This window comes from Schistosoma haematobium, chromosome 2 (genome assembly GCF_000699445.3).
Source record: "Schistosoma haematobium chromosome 2, whole genome shotgun sequence".
Classification (NCBI taxonomy): Eukaryota; Metazoa; Platyhelminthes; class Trematoda; order Strigeidida; family Schistosomatidae; genus Schistosoma; species Schistosoma haematobium.
In genome coordinates this window covers 32,380,758-32,400,610 of record NC_067197.1, presented here as the reverse complement: position 1 = coordinate 32,400,610, position 19,853 = coordinate 32,380,758, and the positions used below count along the sequence as shown (strand labels likewise).

The 19,853-nt window shown below is 31.8% G+C and overlaps 1 protein-coding gene across 1 annotated transcript in view; it reads left to right on the top strand.

The window, feature by feature from the left end:
• Positions 1-18,777, top strand: part of MS3_00006740 (uncharacterized protein) — a 94,920-nt gene extending 76,143 nt beyond the window's left edge. The window contains exons 25-26 of the mRNA XM_051214972.1: positions 13,370-13,731; positions 18,597-18,777. The gene's annotated coding sequence lies outside the window, so the exon portion shown is untranslated. The remainder of the gene's footprint in view (positions 1-13,369; positions 13,732-18,596) is intronic.
• The last annotated feature ends 1,076 nt before the right edge of the window (positions 18,778-19,853 follow it).

Genomic DNA, 19,853 nt, shown 5'->3' with positions numbered 1-19,853 from the left:
CTAATATATTTCTTTAATAACTTCCTTTGTGTTATACGGTCTTCAAAGCAGACATAGTAATTTGATATGTCGAAGGGATAATCCACATTAGATGTTGATCGAAAAGTGTGACTTCGAAGTTAGCTGATTCGTCACACTATTCCCGTCTAACTTTATTAGGCCTCCAATCACTCGACACAGATCATCTACGTTGGTGATCTACATTCCCATTGATGTTTAGGACTGCAATTGATCAGTCTCTTATTAGCATATGTGCATACTGTGCTTATTGCCTTGATATTGCCTTTATTTACAAGCTCCTAAGCAAAGATGGATAGTGGCTAATAGTGTAATCCAGGAAGAGCGTTTCCTCCTATTTGGGACTCGTCAGATGGATGTATCTGCATCTCAGAGTTGATGCAATACGCACATATACCAATAAGAGAATGATCAGTTGTAGTCTTAAACATCAACTGAAAGATTCAAGTAAATAATACCAAGTGAATTAAAATTTTATCCCTTTGCACAAGCAAGTGGCTATCATGATACAATAGTTAAGTGGATAACGCGATGGCGTGTGGAGCGAACGGTACTGGGTTTGAGTTCTGGAATAAACACCAACTCTGAGATGCAGGTACATTCAATTAATGAGTCCCAAATAGGATGAAACGTGCGTCGTGGATTCCATTGCTAGCCACTATCCATCTTTGCTCATAAAGTTTGTTTATTTATTTTTAGTCTGGGTAAAATAAGTAAGTAATGGATATGGTTTTATGTTTAATTTTCAGTTACTAAATGAAATATTATATTCTCATTATTAACATAATGTGTCATTCACGTAGTTCTATGTGAAAATGAACTAACAATAAGCCTAGAAAGCAACAATCGATAAATTACCATAAAAGATAGCTGTAATAAATAAGTTAAGAAAGATGGTGGTTAAATCTCTATGATACAAAAACTATTACCATCAGCTGTGAAAATTCTCATTGACAAGAAATTTTCACTTGAATGAAGAATATGACCCAATCCAGAATCAATTATTAGTTAAACATTTAACCACATTTGTCTTCAAATGTATATAGTTCGAAGGAAGTCAAAAGAGAGCAGAAGGTATTAAAAAAAACTTTTTTTAAATAGAATATAAAATTGATGAAATTTCAGTTAAAAATTTCAACGACGGGATACGCCAAACTATTCCAAATTGATTTAAACCTTAATTTTAATTTATAATAACAATGATGCCTTTCACAATACTACAGCATCTAATAATGAAACGTTTGCTAGATGAACAATGCGATTTTAGTGTTATCATTTATAACTGTAGGTGTTTATGCTCTACCTTAATATGTGTGTATTTCCGACTTTTCTTAAACGAGACTAAGGGAATATTCAAAACGATTTCCGAACCAACAACTCGTTACAAAGCCACTTTGCAGAAAGATAGTGTCGTTGTACGATCTAGACTTCGCAGATGATCTGGCTCTTCTATAGCACACGCAACAACAAATGCAGGAGACGTCCAGTGTAGCATCAGCCTTAGTATTAGTAGGTCTCAATGTACACAAAGTGAAAAGCAAGATTCTCCGATACAACACAGCATGCACCAGTTGAATCACACTTGACGGAGAGGATTTGGAAGATGTAAAATCCTTTACATATCTGGGTAGCATCATTGATGAACACAGTGGATCTGATGCACATATGAATGCGTGGATGGGCAAATTAAGAGCAGCATATCTACAACTGAAGAACATCTGGAACTCAAAACAACTATCAACCAACACCAAGGTCAGAATTTTTAATACAAATGTCAAAACAGTTCTACTGTATATGGTGGAAACTTGGAGAACTACGAAAGTTTTCACCCAGCAGATTCAAGTGTTTAATAACAGTTGTCTACGCAAAATACTTCAGATCCGTTGGCCGGACACTATTAGCAACAACGTACTGTGGGAGAGAACAAACCAGATCCCAGTGGAGGAAGAAATTAGGAAGAAGATCTGGAAGTGGATAGAACACACATTGAGGAAATCAGCCAACTATGTCACAAGGCAAGCCCTCACCTGGGACCCTCAAGGCAGAATGAGAAGAGAAAGACCAAATAACACATTACGCCGAGAAATGGAGACAGACATGATAAAAATGAACAACAATTGGATAGGACTGGAAAGAAAGGCCCAGGACAGAGTGGGTTGGAGAATTCTGGTCGGCGGCTTGTGCTCCATTGGAAGTAACAGGAGTAAGTATCGTGGCAATATTTAAAATAAGAAAATTATCCAAATGATATTCATCACATATCATTGGGACGAGATAAATATGCCATTGGTTGCTACTCATCAATCAATCAGTTGTAAATATTCAGTTCTGAGCAGGATCGTTCGTCATCTGACTAGCATAATGATAACGTTTTAGAATGTGAACTTAGGTGATGAATGCTGGAATACGAAGTGAAGCAACAGTTTCTGTAATGTGTGATCGATAAATGAACCCACGGATGACAACATGAAACACTCACTACTACGTTAACTCTGTTTAACCTTGTGTGACTATGCTTCACATATTCACCCATCATAATTTTATGTTTATCATGAATGAAATTCTGTTCGTTGACCCATTTTTCCTATTTTCTAGTTACTGTTCAGTATGTTAATATCCCTCTTTTTTCCTGTTTAATAGATAGCATTAATTAATTATTTTGTATAATAACGGTGTTAATTTACGTTTTAGAAACAGATAAAGACAATCATGCCAAATAGCTTACTTGTTCTGACTTTGGCTAAGCTAAGACTCTGTACTTGACAGTCTAGGAAATAGTTTAGAATTGCATCTATAGGAAATCACTTCTTGCAGTTTCCCCTGAATTTTAGGTACACTCTCTTGATGATTATCAATTAAAACGAAACCTAGGTTCAGGGTTATACATTAACTATCTCCAATCACGTAACACACCACTAAATAGTGCACATTGTTTCAATGGAGTGAACAAAATTCTGATGAGAAAAAAAGATAAATTCTATCAAAGCAAAACAAGAATGACACAGAATAGTCAGTAAAAAAAATGATATTTATTTATTTATTTAAACACACAAGCATATGTACAAAGAGGAACCAAATAGATATGCGCTACATAAATCATTCAATTTGTGCGAGGACTGGGATACTGACCGGGTACCCAGACCGAAGCAGGGGGTGCCCAAATCCACTATGCTATACTTTAAACATGATTACTTTGATCAATTTAGAGTTTACTAGTTTGTAAATATTTCTGATACATTTTGAACATCGCTGTTATCCATATTTATAATTTGTTCCTTTAAAACAAGTACAACGTTAAGCATTGATGAAATATTAAATTGTACGAAATGAGCTAACATTTAACAAAACTAATTTTCTTAAAATCTCAATCAATTCAGACAAAAAAAATTTTAAGTACAAGTTGTTTATTTCCAAGAGTGAATTATTTATCTTGTTCAATGATTTTGTTCTAAGACTTTATTCGTAAAACCTCTATTGTGATTTCATACACCACCAGCGGTTGCATTAAAACGATATAAATTACTGAATTTCCATCATAAAGATCCAGTACCGTAATATTATAAACCTACTTACTACTGTTACCCTTCGTAGAAGAGCATAGGCTGCCCACCAACACACTCTACACAACTTTGTCCTTGGCAATCCTTCCCAGTTGCTATTCATCATTTTCATGTCTGCTTCCAATTTCCGACGTAGTGTGTTCTTCGGCCTTCTTCTTTTCCATTCCCCTTCAGGATTCTAAGATAGCTCTTACCTTGTGATGCAGTTTGGTGATTTCCGTAATGTATGTCCTATCCACTTCCTCTCTCATCGTAGACTGTTGTTGATAATGGCATATACATTTATTGGATATTTCCGTGAGTTGTAAGCGTTAATTATGTCCAATTACTCACTAATCAAGGGCAAACGTGAATCATGTATATCTTCAAGCATATCACACATAAATTTTATCCAGATTTTTAAATCTCCATACAGACCTTAGTAAAAAAAATCATAACTATGTTTAAATCACCTTAGTTTTTAAACGATACTTACTGAACCTACGGTATAAGCAGAAATGAAGTCACTCTATTCCCAAACATTCATTAAATTAGTATTATTCTTCTTTCTGGGTGATAACATGAAGGTAATTGATTTTATTATAGTTCAATTTTTGGTTTCTTCAGGGAAAACTTTATCAAAATATCATTTAAATATGGAGACTGGTCGGTCAGCTTTTATCAATAAAATGTCTTCTCTCACGTTTTGAAAAATGAAGTTACAATGATATGGCAGTAAGAGTTTACAGATTATCTCATTTAACAATAAGCGTTGTAAGGGTAGGCTTTTGAACGAACTAACAGTACTGTGATAAACAATTAAGCCCGGCCAACAGTTTTTAGCTCATATTGCCGATTCCCAAGAATGTAAACTGTTGTTTTATTGTTCTACCTAAATTAATTCAAGTTAAATTTTTCACTGTCTAATTTTTAAATACCATGAGCAATATATGATATAATTGAATATGTATTCTGATCACAGTTTTCAACCCTTAACACATTAGAAAGCACACTGTTTTTTGCTCAACTTCTAATGATATTAGGATCATGAGAATGATATACACAGACATAATATTCAAGAAAGGTGCTATTGTCATTATATGTTTACTAGATAACCAACTGTATATTCAGAACTTAATTTATATAATTTCTCAACATTCAATCTAGATACTTTTAAAACACTTCCAATGTTAAATAACATTCCAGGAGAATGTGTCAGAATGAAACAACATTTAATTATTGATTTAAGTTTTGCACTTTGAAAATAGTGTAAACGCACAATTAACATTGAAATTTAAGAAAATAAAAAAAAACATTTGTGTGCTCTTCTTATGTTGTCCAGTTATGTATCAAGTTAGGTCCTCATCAAAGGTCGAGAATTATATAGGATAACTATATTTTTTTATAAATGAAATATCATTTGAAATTGTAGGATGAAAGTTACCTTTAAAATTCTCTGTAAAATTGATTTACTCTTTTTCCTTTAGTATGAGCACTACGAAATACTCATGTTATAACTTTATGCGGATTGGTACATTTTCTCGTCAAACATTTGGCAGTCAAGAGTAATTACGCTTAGATTCTGTTTCATTCTTTTCAGTTTTATGTACACGCCAACCATTCACTCACATTCACCAACTATGCATTTAATCTTAATCTTCCATGACATCCAATTTTGGCTTCATATTATGTACACAAAGTTTTCAACTAGACAAATATACTCGTTATCAGTTTGTTTTCTATATTACTCTTATTTTTAAGCCGATTAAGATTAACAGAAATATGCGGAAAACTCAGTATCCATAATATATCAAACTGAAGTTAAAGATGGAAACAAATTTCTGTTTACTGTAACGATGTTTGTTGATCAAAAAAACACCCTCAGGTTATATCGTCTGATATCATCAAAAATAATATTATCTCATATAAGCCTCTAACTTAGATGACAGAAAATTGTTATTTAACTGAAAGAAAACAGTTACTTTATCAAAGTGATAATAATTCGCATGAATGGTTCATCAGCAGACATTAATTATAAACAAATCTGTATGAGGTGAAAATAATAAATATTTTTAACCAATATCACTAGTTTATGAACACCCTACATTTTGACTTGTCTTCAATGTTCATTTACAGTATCAATTCTTCTAGGTTTTCAGAAGTATATGATACTTTTTTCAGGAAATTTCGAATCTGACTAAGGCAACCTTAACCATCTGTTCGTCATAGAGTTTATTTACTAGATAAGATATTATCGATCATTTATATTTTTGCTTGTGAGCATGAATTTACGTCTCGTTCTACCAGAAGATATACAAGAAGAAAGATATGAATGAAAGGGATGGTTAGTATCTGACAATATAATACCTGTCAGGAGTTTGCAAGACATTAGATGTCTATCCAAAAACATATTTATAATGACCTCAAAAGATTCACCACACACCTTGCTGACTGCCTTCAGCACTCTCTACAATACAGCAGACTTTTCTCAAAAGACCGGGAAAGAATAATGAAGAACAGTAAAGAATGATAGGTAATATGTAGGAATTTACAAATTATATGAGTAAATGTCAAGTTATTCCACATTCACGAAACCTCTTTATGTCGTAAGTCAGACGAAAAGCTTTCTTCGATAACAGTAAAACACAAGAAGACTAAGAGAAATCAGAGGAAAAGGTGACGTCAAGATAATTGATCTTCATGATCGTCTTTATCAAAGTCTTTAATGTCACATGCATTATAGGATCCCAATATGATGTTTAGGTATTATTCATATATCAGGCTAAATTTAACAACTTGACATTTAGAAGAATTAAGTATGATACCATTAACAATAGACCGTCATTCAATATGAGACAAAAAAACTCATTCATTTCTATGGAATGTAAAGAGGAAGAACTCAGCATACACACAATGAAATCACACAGTTTAATCAAATAAATCATACATATTATCTGAATGGGTTTTGTGGAGATTTTTAGAAATTTCACTGGTTGAAATCATGAGTCAATTGAATCTAGATCACCATGGAAAAACTAATATGGGGCTCATCAGCAGTGCGCATCCACGATCCCGTACCCGGGGAGATTCGAACCCAGGACCCGTCAGTCTACCAACTAGACAACTGAGACGGCATCCAACGATGTTAATGTCTAACTTCAACTAATCCACGAAGTTACGCCACCGTACACCATTGTCTTCAGTGAATTACTATCTCACAACAGACCTGGTTGAACTCCATTGGTAACGACTTCTTACTAGAACTCTAGGAGTATCTCCTGAAGTCAGTCACTAATGAGCAGGTGATTATTATTATTATCAGAATCATACATATATATTCTTCATAAGAATTCTAATGATTTTAAAAGGTTAATGACATAATTAAAGAGTTTATAAAAAAATATAACTAAATGAAGTTTATTATCAACTACATGTATAATGGAAAATGTCAAATAAATAATCACTGGAAATGATCACACTGTTTCTATACAATGTGGACACAAAAAATAGATTTCATGCGGTAATTATTGGGAAAAAAATGTTATTTTTGTACTTTGTCAGCTTATGTAGAAAAAAAAGCTGGTCAGTATAACCAGCGAAACGTTGACCTAATTGATACTGTGTTAATGAAAAATAAAATAATAAAATAAATATCTGACTATTGATTCTATCCTAATGAATCGAAATTCAGGATAATTGTTTTGATTTTTTTAATAAAATCAGTTCATGTTCATCGGTATTGTTTCAATGTATTGACTTGTAATCATTAATTCTTATTTATAAGTTTATGCTTTAACTACTTAAATCACTTTAATATACATAGTTAACATCATTTTATTACATTTTATTTCTGAGGAATCTCATAATAGGACGAAACAGCCGTCCAGTGCTTTCAGGTTTTCCATGATGATCTAACTTTAATTGACTTATGAATTTAATTATTGAAACTACTATAATATCTACAAAAACCTTTATGATACAAAGTAATAGTTTAAATTGTAAATTGTTTTTTTCCTAAAATTTAGAACTATTCATTTATTAAGATCGTTTGACTATTGTACCTTAAACGTATCAGTTGTAGATCTCATTATGGCATATATAAGTTTTGAAGAAGAAAATCAAATGAAAGTTTACTAAAACACAACTATATATGAACAAAGAATATTCTTTTCCAATAATTTCTCATCGGGTTCTACAATTATCATATCCAAATTAATAATCCATAAAATTGGCCAGGCTTAAGACAGAGTACATTATTATTATTATTATTACACTTGCTAACCTTTTTGAGAAAATTATTCAGTATCCACACCTATGTGCTAGTTCTTGCCTAATTCATATTATTCTATATATTACGTAATTTCTGGTCTGTAATCACAACATTCTCTCTCTTACCCCATGTTGACCGTATTTATTCTGATCACTATTTATCACACAATTTCATTTCACTTATAAACTGATTCAAGTTAACACTTCATATTAGTCAGCTCCAACATTAACAACTTGATTTCTAATGACAAACAATCATTAATTCACATGTTACAATCTTAAGTGATGTACTCTGCCATAACATACTTTACTTTACTTACGCCTGTTACTCCTAATGGAGCACAGGCCACCGACCAGCATTCTCCGACCCACTCTGTCCTGGGCCTTCCTTTCTAGTTCTATCCAATTGTTGTTGATTCCACTCATGTTTGACTACATTTCTCGGTGTAATGTGTTCTTTGGTCTTCCTCTTTTCCTTTGGCCTTGAGGATTTCATGTGAGGTCTTGTCTTGTGACGCAGTTGGGCGTTTTTCTCAATGTGTATCCTATCCACTACCAGCGCTTCTTCCTAATTTCTTCCCCCGCTGGGATCTGGTTTGTTATTTCCCACAGCTGGTTGCTGCTAATAGTGTCTGGCCAATGGATCCGAGGTATTTTGCGTAGACAACTGGTAATAAACACATGTATCTTCTGGATGATGACTTTCTTAGTTCTCCAAGTTTCCACCCCATACAGTGGAACTGTCTTGACATTTGTAACTCTGCCATAAACCTGGCCAATTTTATGGATTATTAATTTGGATATGACAATTGTAGAACCCGATGAGAAATTATTGAAAAGATATTCTTTGTTCATATATAATTGTGTTTTAATATAATGGGAATTTTTCAGCGATGAAAATCTATTAAACGGAATAGTTGTTTATCATCGAATATACTGACTTCAGTATAAAATCCACTAGTTTTATAACAAGGTTAAGAAATAAATAAAATTGGAAATATATATACACAACAAATTTGTTTGTAAATGAAATGACAAGAGAACAGTTTATAAACAATATGTATCTAATACAAACAATGTAAATAATACTATATATAGCATAAAAGCATGTATCATTATTATTACTATTACTAGTTTTATTAAAAGCCTGAATAACCATAGTAACTAAGTAATCGGATAATAAGGATGCATAATAAATAACATGTAATTACCGGTCAATTTATTTCATTGTTATTAATTGTTTTTAAATAATGTTTTTGTTTTGTTTGATATTAAGATTTATGTTACTATGAATTAATTACTACAATTTTGTTATGTGTAGGGGTGGGTAGGGAGGGTTATTTATATGATTATTATAGTTTAATAATTTAGATTTTATTGTTTACCTGATTGGGGTAATATATCTACTACATATTAACTAAAATTACAATAATTTCACCTGGATATATTTGACATATCTTGGAAAATTCTTTCATAATAAGAATCTTTATGAAATCTATGTATTTTTATTAATGTATTGGATATGAATTTATGCAATGATTAATCTAATCAGTTTACCTAATTTCGGCTTATTATTTCACGAACTACTCTTTGTACATTTAAGCTTAAATCATAATTTTACTAAGGACAATGTTAGTGACGGATTAATAAGGTACACTTATTCTAAGGTGATTTAATTTAAATCATTTAAAAGTTGAAATCCGATATGTTGCCTAAAACTGGATGCTATATTTCAATAATCTTGTTTCTGCTTAAGAACAAGCTATCTCTAATTAGGTTTACTTGAAATGTTTACTGTTGAAAAACATTTACATAATTGAATGTAGCACGTTTCTTATTTTATATCTTGGTTGTGATTGTTTAGCAAACATGGAAAGCGTGTTTGATGAATAATTGACTCAGCTAAATCCATGTTAGACAGAAATGATGGTTTAGTGGTAAGTAAAAGACTTGAGGTATAATATCTCTTTAGAGATCATAAAATAAAAACTAACAAATGGTATTATAAAAATAAATATGATTGAATATCATAACTTGAAAAAGCTTACTTTAAAAGATCAAAAAAGTTTCTAATTAACATGTTTCGTCCTTTTCCATATATGAAGTCTTTCTGAATGACATTGAAAATCCCTCACTTGAATTATCCAATTCAGCAGACCCAACGGCATCAAACTAAATACATATTTTAATTTCATAGTTGAATTCATGAGTTGATTAAAGTTAGACCACCATGGAAATTATGGAAGCACTGGACAGCCGTTTCGTCCTGGTATACGACTCCTCATCAGTGCAAGTCCACGATATCGCCCTATTGGTCTCACGTGCGAACGCTTAACCTTTAAACCATTGAGCAGGCATCCAACAGTGTTAATGTCTAACTTCAACAAATCTAACTGATTTCATAGTTAAAACCACGAAATATTCATGACCTCATCATCAATGAAAATCAGTTTGTGCTTTAAAATATGAATGTTCTATATTCGTTGGAAAACTTCATATTCTTAATTTATTCATCGTCAAGATATGTCAAGTTATACTTTTCTTGGTCTTACCTTTTTTCAATAGTTGAGATAATGAGTCAATTGAAAACACTAGACGGTCGTTGCGTCCTATTGTAAGACTCCTGGGGAGTGCGCATCCACAATACCGCCTCGCGAGTTTCGAAACCAGAACCTATCGGTCTCGCGCACCAACGTTTAACCTTTAGACCACTGAGCCGGCATTCAACCGTGGTAATGTCTAGCTTCAACTAATCCATGAAATTGAACGACACATCTGCCATTGTCTTCAATGAGTTACTATCTCACCACAGACCCGGTAGAACTCCACTGGTCGCTGTTTCTCACTGGAGCTCCAGAATATACCTCTTGAAATCAGTCACTAGCGAGAATATGTTGATTAGTATCAGAAGGGGTTTTTGTGAAGCACAATTTTAAAGTATAGAATAGAAAAACAAAAAGATAATCAAGTTATCATAAATAAAGTGACTTCTTATAAGTTTACATTGAAAATTAAACTTCACTCATTTTATATTATTATCATATGGTTTTTAATAATAATATCCTCATTAGTTTGTTTCCATTCACTTTTATATCCATAGAAACATCACTAATAATTTGTTCATATTTATGATTGTTTTTATCTATATTATTATGATGATGATATAAAGTACATAAACTGATTTACTTTTTAAATATATACTACTATTATTATGATTTTGTAAGTAGTTAAGAAGAAATCATAAAATAAATGAATTTGTATTATTCTATTAAATTCTTTGTGATTTATTTAAATTTATTAATGAGAAAAGTTCAATGAGATAATTTAATATATTTAAAGATCTATGATTATCATATAATTTTAATTTCACTAATATGTCAATCATCTTTTTAATGAATAGTTAGATAGTTTATAATGACCTAGTAATTATTATTTGTAAGTTATCTATTTGTTTTATATAGAAATAACACAGATGACGTTTTACCACAGTTGATAGTATTAGATTTCATTGATTTATGTGTTCTTAGTTAATTTGTAGTCGGCTAACATGTTTATTTAAAACATAGATGATTGTACATTGATTTTATATAAACAAATATTGGGAAATTAAACATTTCTTTCAATCTAGTAATGAACTTCTCAGCCTTGAGCATCCGTGAAATAGAACCTAGGATATTCTATCCCTCGATGTGTGCTTAATCTTTAAGCCATTGAGCTCGAATCTAGATGTGTAGACATTCAACTCTCATCCGCATGCAGGATCGTGCATGCGCATTGCTGAGAGGTCCCATACTTAGATGAAACTGTCGTCCAGTGGTGGTCTAACATTGGTCGATTCATGATCTCAATTAAAAACTCAACAATCTCAACAACTACATACTAAAATTTCATAATATTTTGAGACTATTTTCAATCATCCATAATGAATAACGTTCCCATATACTAACCTAGTTGAACTCTCTTAATCACAGCTTCACATTAGAATTCCTCGGATTGTCTATGAAAGTAAATCAATACTAAGCACATGATTATTTTTAGTAAAGGACTCTATGAAGATTGTTATATTCCTATAATTTACATCTAACTAAGATCACTTCATGTTGTGTACTATGAAATTATTCACCAAATAAAAACCATAATAACTGTAATAAAAGTTTATATATAATTTACTAAATTTTACCAATTACTAGATCTAAACAAAATGTAACTGTGTAATAATTCAATAGTTTTAACATATATAATTAGTAGTAAATTCACAAAAGAAAATTTATATGACGTTACCCCCCTTCTCCTCTCTCCCCTCGAAAACAGAAGGTAGTTATTTTCATTTTTACAGATAAATTCCTTAGAAATTCTAATAACAGTTTAATATTGATCATTCATAACATCTTTGTAATATCAACTTATTTAGTGAAAAAAAAGAGAAAGAATAAGTGAATATTTATTAGTTTGAAAGTAGTATCTATAGTGTTTAGTGTTCCTTCTTTATCCCCCCCTATATTATGTTAATTTATGTGTTTTATTTTTAAAAAAAATCTTTTATGAAATGTGAATAGTTTGAACTTTGATGAAAATGTTTCTTCAAATGTAACACAATTAAAGAATCAATAATCTGTGATAGGTTTACATATTTTAAATGTTTACCATAATATTATTGGGACATGGATGATATTTTCAATGTTCAATATAAATTTAATATTGAATTGAAAAAGTATAAATAGTAATTACTAGAAAGTATGTTTAAAAATATTTCTTAGTAAATTCATTAATAGTATTTAAAAACAAACATGGATGGTTGCTAATAGTGGAATCTAGAATGCACGTTTCACCCTATTTTGAATGCGTCAATTGAATGTATCTGCATCTTAGAGTTGATATTCAATCTGGAAATCGAACCCAGATAAATGGATAACACAATGGCATTTGAAGTGAACGGTACTAAGTTCAAGTCCCAGATTGAACTTCAACTCTATGATGCAGGTACATCTAGCTGATGATTCTCAAATAGAACAAAAACCAAGTCCCAGATTCTACAGTTGGTAAATAAAGTTCTTTAACTTACTAAGCATTTTGTCCAGTTATAACTAATATCTAATTTCAAGAAGTGATCAGCATACGTACTGTATCAGTGCTAATTTCTTCTAGTTCACAAAGAGTCGTTTTCCAAACTACATAGACCTTGTCACTGTAGTAAACTTTAAAAAAACATATTACTTAAATGTTTAAAAATTCCTACAGATCAATTAATGATATCATACAAAAATATTCCCTTAGGATTATACATGGTATCACTGTATAAATGATTATTGATGTATAATTACTTCTTATATTATTCTCGTTGACATTATCTTTTCGATAAGAGACATTCTTATTACATAATAAGTCGCGTATATTAAAAGAACATAGTTTCATTGACGCGCATACATGTATAAAATGCATATAGAGATGCTTTACCACATATACATTTTCATTGGTTTGTTCACTATATTATTAGTGTATAAATATGTACAGTATTTTGCTTAATAGTATCTTCAAATTATTAGCGTTTTTTTAGCGAGTTAATTTTCTACGGGATCTGTTGGCCGGAGACTATAGTAACAACCAACTGTGGGAAAGAACAAACCAGAACCCAGTGAAGGAAGAGATTAGGAAGATGCGCTGGTAGTGGATAGAACACACATTGAGGAAAGCATTCAACTGCGTCACAAGACAAGCCCTCATATGGAATCCTCAAGGCCAAAGGAAAAGAGGAAGACCAAAGAACACATTACGCCGAGAAATGGAGATAGACATGAGAAAACTGAACAAGAATTGGATGGAATTAGAAAAGAGGGCCCAGAACAGAGTGGGTTGGAGAATGCTGGTCGGTGGCCTATGCTCCATTAGGAGTAACAGGCGTAAGTAAGTAAGTATCTTCAAATTCATAACTCATGAAGTATAAATTATGTAAATTGATATCTATCTATATACACAAAGCTTCCCTCTCATCACGAATAACGTAATTACGCCACACTAAAAAATACATTTACTAATAATTCTGTGTGAATAGCACAAATGTGAATAAGTGTAAAATACAATACATTTCCATCTTTATTTATTAGTTGAATAATCATTTCAAAATTCAATCTTCATATAATTAAATGATGTTCTGTATAGAAACAAAAGCATGTCCCTAAGTTACAAATTTTCTTCATGATTTGAAATACAAATTATCTTTCAAAAAAGTAAAATTTAACCCCCCTCCCCATTTTTCTACTGTTCAAAGAAGATATCTAAATACACTGTATTATACTACTCAATAAATCATACATTTGTCAGGATAATCCTACATAATAATTTCCACTGTTTTTTTGTTTTAAAAAATTATTATTTAAGTTCATGTGAATTCGTTTTCATTCATTAATCATTTAGATATTTGGTGTAGTAAAACAAACTATCATGTGTGTTTGTTTGTTTTGTTTTACTACATTCCATTTTTTGTGTTTTTTGTTCTTCATTCAAATGGGAACATGATATTTATCCATAAAATAATTAGTTGTGTAAACATAGTCCAAAACTGTTTATTGTTTTTCCATCAAGTATCAAACACTATGAATGTCTGGAATTGGTGTTTTTTTTAATTTATTTCTAAACTTGATGTATTTAATGCAGAACCAAAATATCTAAGGAATATTTTTATAAGCAACAGGTAAAACCCTGATTGAAGAAACATAAAAACATAACAATTGAATGATCATAGAGATAAAAATACAATTTCCACATTTGTTTTCTATAAGACTGTAAAAATGCAATGATATACTTACTTAGTCCTGTTACTCCTGGTGGAGGGCCATAGGCCTCCTACCGACATTCTCCATTCAAACTTCTCGTCGGCAATCCTTTTCAGTTGTTATTCATTCTTTTCATATCTGCTTCCGATGCCAGAGTCGCTACCACTGAGCTATCTGGGCAGCGACTGACCTTCTTTAGAAATGTGATGTATTTACAACTGATTGATCTCTGGGTGGTGATCAATGTCATGTTTGTCAGGTCCTTCCTAGTGCTGATTACAAGTGCACCTTGCTGACTAGTGCTAAGTAGCACGAAACCTAGATCAAGGGTTTCTTGTTAACTCCTTTCATCCACCATCTTATCTCAACATCGTGCAGGTAATGTCGAGTCATCTATACTGGTGGCCATATTGGAACTTGGTTGATAGGATTCGATCTGCACTAATGAAGGACCTGACACACATGATAATGATCACTACCCAGTGATCAATCAGTTGTAAGCACTACATATTAACAACGATGAAAATACGCTGTGGATTGGATTCAAGTATTTTCAAATATCTGTGAAGAGATATCACAAATCCTAAGTAATTTTTAATAGACAATCACAACATTATTTTGATCATATTGAATTTATAATGTTTAGTGAATCTATTGAGCCTGATCAATTTATGTTATAAATTGATAAGTCATGTTTCCCATTTACCACTTCAATAAAAAAGTACTACTTGAATAGAACAAAATAAGTTACTACACTAGAAATGACTATTCTTAATGAAGTGAAACATTTGATTTTGATTAGAATTTGATTTTATGGTCAATGTTATGTAACGTAAGGTGTTTGTTTTTTAAAACTATGCTTATTTTCCCTTACATTATGTAATATATATATATATATATATATATATAGGCGAATAATATTGTTTTCGATTAAATCCTCATCAGGCTTTACTCTAATATACAGTAATATTGATATGCATATACGAAATGACTAAACCATTCAAGATTGTTTATGAGTCAATGATAACAATGTAATAGATTACATAAATAAACATAATAAGTGAAAAATACAAAATGGTAGTATGACGATAGATGTACTAGTTTTGATAAGAATATTGTTCACTTATATATGTTGTTCTGAAGTACAATATGAGAAGTTTTAAAAAATTATGTAATACATCAAAATTTATGATCATTATTTTTAGAAGGGATTTTGTGAAGATTTTAGGAATTTCACTGGTTGAAATCATGAGTCAGTTGAAGCTAGACCACCATGGAAAACCTGGAAGCACTGTATGGTCATTTCGTCCTAGTATGGGACCCCTCATCCGTGCGCACCCACGACCTCACCCTCTGCGAAATTCGAACCCACGACCCACTGGTTTCGCGCGCGAGCACTTAATCACTAGACCACTGAGACGGCATCCAACGGTGTTAATGTCTAACTTCAACCAATCCACGATGTTGCGCCACCGTACACCATTGCCTTCAGTGAGTTGATATCTCACAACCGACCTGATTGAACTCCACGGGTAACGGCTTCTCACTAGAACTCCAGGAGTATCTCTTGAAGTCAGTCACTAGTGAGCAGATGATTATTATCAGAACGGATTTTGTGTAGATTTTAGAAATTTCACTGGTTTGTTTACATGTATGATTATACTTTCTTAGTTTATTTGCCACAAAAGCTAACAGCCCCTTCTATTTGCCTTGTTGTCATAGTTATTCAATAATGTTAACTTGTACAATGAATGCAATATTATTTTTCGTTACACTTAAATGATTGACATGATTGTTATAAAAGGTACAGTATTTTTTTTAAAAGAAATTAACTATTGATTAACTGACCAATAGGTTTTCATTATTGTTATCGTTAATAATAGGACGTTGTTATTTTTCCATGGGAAAAAGAAGCACATTAGATAATGTAAAATTCTGATTTTAATTCAGTTTTTGTTTTATATTTAACTTCAATGGTTGAGAACATGAATAAACTGAAGCTACACCACCGTGGAAAACCTGGAGGCACTGAAAGATCGTTTCGTCCTATTGTAGGACTCCACAGCAATGAGCATCCACGATCCCTCTACACGGGAATCGAGCCCGGGATCTATCAGTTACGTGCGCGAGCGCTTATCCATTAGACCACTGAAAGGTTCTGGGTTCTAATCTCGCGTGGCAGGATCATGGATGCGCACCGCTGAGAATTCCCATAATAGAATGAAACGGCCACCCAGTGCTTTCAGGTTTTCCACAGTGGTCTAGCTTCAATTGACTCATGATTTCAAGCATTGAAATTACTACAATATCCACAAAACCCCTTCTTATATTTAACTGTTGTATTTATACTTAAGATTATAGTTATACATCACAGCAAAAATAATAATTACTAAAAAACAGTTGGTAAACAGAAAACTTAATCGACGTATATTTATTTATTGAGATTATAGTATTTTGGTTAATTGAATTAAGAAATAATATTACTTAATGGTTTCTAGCACTTTATTTCTAAATAGAATGGTATTCTATAAATCTACTATGGATTAAATTGGTTACTAAATTATTTTTAAGATGTAAAGCTTAGTATTTAGCATGTTTGAATTTTGTAAAATATTCCATTGTATGCGACCTACTAAAAAGATAAGAGCCATTTTTGATATTTTCAATTATTAAATTATCAGAAACTTTCACAAATTTCGAATTCAAGTATATGGTGTTTAAGAAAAAAATACTTAATTATTAGCTAGTACAAAGATATTATAAGCAGTGATGGATAATGACTAGCAGTGGAAACCACGACGCGCGTTTCATCCTATCTGGCACTCTCCAGCTGGATGTACCTGCATCTCAGAGTCGATGTTCACCTCAGCACTGGAACACAATACCGTTGTCTTCAAATGCCATCGCGTTATCCACTAAGCTACTGAGTCCTGATAGTGACCTGATTGTGCAACGAGGTGAAGTTTAAATTCACTTGGTATTGTTGACTTGGATATTCTCACTAATGTTTAGATCTGTAATTGATCAATCTCTTATTGGCGAATAGGACGAAATGCATGTTCTGGATTCTACTGCTAGCCACTATTCATCTTTGTTTAGAATGTTTGTGAATGAAGGCAGTATCGAGCCAATACGCATAGTATGCACATGTGCCAATAAGAGACTAATCAAATGCTGTGCTTAACATCAATGGAAAGATTCAAGTAAACAATACCGAATGAAGTTTAGTACAAAGATAGTTGAGGTAGGAAAACTCTAGGACATATTTTCGAGTTAACAGCTTAGTAAAAGCTTCAAACATTGTTCTATTTATTATAATCATACTTTTTCTGTTAGGAACATTTTTTCATCCATCGAAAACATTATATGTGATGCAACCAAATGCGTTTCAAGTAAGTTAGTGGTAAACAGTTAGAACCTGATCATCTCTCAGATTTTCCTATATATGAGTAATTTGAATAAGAGACAAAGAAAAAATAACTCAATGAGTTCTTTTTTAACTATGGGGGTGAAATTTACATCATATGTCATGTCTTTCATTCAAATTCACACTACATTTAAATAATATGACTTTCTATATGTAAAACGGTAAAAACTTTATCATCTGTAATAGTCTTTCAATGAATATTGTCTCCAAATCTCATAGTTTGAGATTATAATAAATGGGTTACATGAATGTTATAAAGCAGTTGTTTGAAATTTTGTTAGAAATGGAATGTGTCCGCTTTTTTTTAAATTTCACCAAAGTGTCAAGAGCTTCTTTAATTTACTAAAAGACACTACATTATAAAATGACAGAATAAAAGTACTATGTGATCGAAGAAAAATGGTGTGACTATGCCTAGATTTATTACAGGAAAATAGTCATCATCAGTAGATTATATCTAGTTGGAATATAATTCAAACAAATCGATTAAATGAAGTCATGTTAATAGTGTATTTATATGAAACAATATAAGTCCTGATACAAGAATCTTCCTAAATTGTTTTATTCTAATAGTTGAATTCATGAGTCGATCTAGTCTAGACCACAAGTGAAAACCTGGAAGCACTGGACGACCGTTTCGTCGTAGTTTGAGACTCTTCAAAAGTATGAATTCACGATCCTGCAAGCGAGAGTGTGGTGTTTGTATAAACTAATGATTCTTTTGTAATTGACGACTATCAGATTTTGAATGCTTAATACAATATTTTCGTTTGTGCTCACTTAGTTCTTCTTGGTCTAAATTGTGTTATTCCGGGGATTGCTAGTTTGTATTATAATTCAAATATTTCTAATCATCACAGGGAGTTATACTCAGAACCGTTGGTCTCGCGCGTGAACACAACGTCTAGACTACGGAGCTGGCATCAAATGATGTTAATATCTGACTTCAATTGATCCATGATCTTGCACAACCTTTCATCTATTTTCTGAGTAAATAACTGTCTCCAACAGACACCAATTAGACCCTAGTCACGGCTTCTCACTAGAACGCCAGGAAATCTGTCTTTAAGCCAGTCACTAGTGAGTACATGATTATTACCAGAATAAGGACAAAATGATGTTCCTATTAAATTTGAATTGCATAGGACATTCGTACTAGCTAATCTTAGGCAATGACTGAATGTTGAGGCACATATTAATGACTGAACGTAACTAGCATTACTATTAAAGATTTAACTCATTATTTGGAAAGCTTGATTAATTATTTCTGTTTACTTAATAAATTTGCTTGACGTTAAACCAACATTCAAATTACATTAATAGAACAATATTGCTTGTGTATAATTTGTTCTCTTTTGTAAATGTTGACAGACCACTGTGAATAATAATGGAAGTAAATAATGTAGATTCTATATTTTTCATCAGTTCGCATTATTCATCAACAAGATGTTTAACTTAGCTGGGTGAAAACACAAATTCATTTAATCACAATAAACGTACTTGATAAGTGACAATAATGGCAATTGTCACTCAACACTTTTAAACAAATAGTGACAGCAATACAAATAAATGACGGAACCGGAACGATCTGAAATATAAAAAAATAGGTAACATATGTTATATAATTTGTTGCATAGTTGGCTAAAAGTATTCATATAAGTTTAGAAAAAAGGTTAAATGAATGATAAACAATAAAATAAAGATAATAATCACATTATTATATGCTAAATAAAATTGTGCAGATTTATGGAGTGGATTTAATGCACACCAAGTCATTTGTGATTCAGTTTAGTTGAATAAATACAAGATTGAATTAGAATGCAGTTGGAA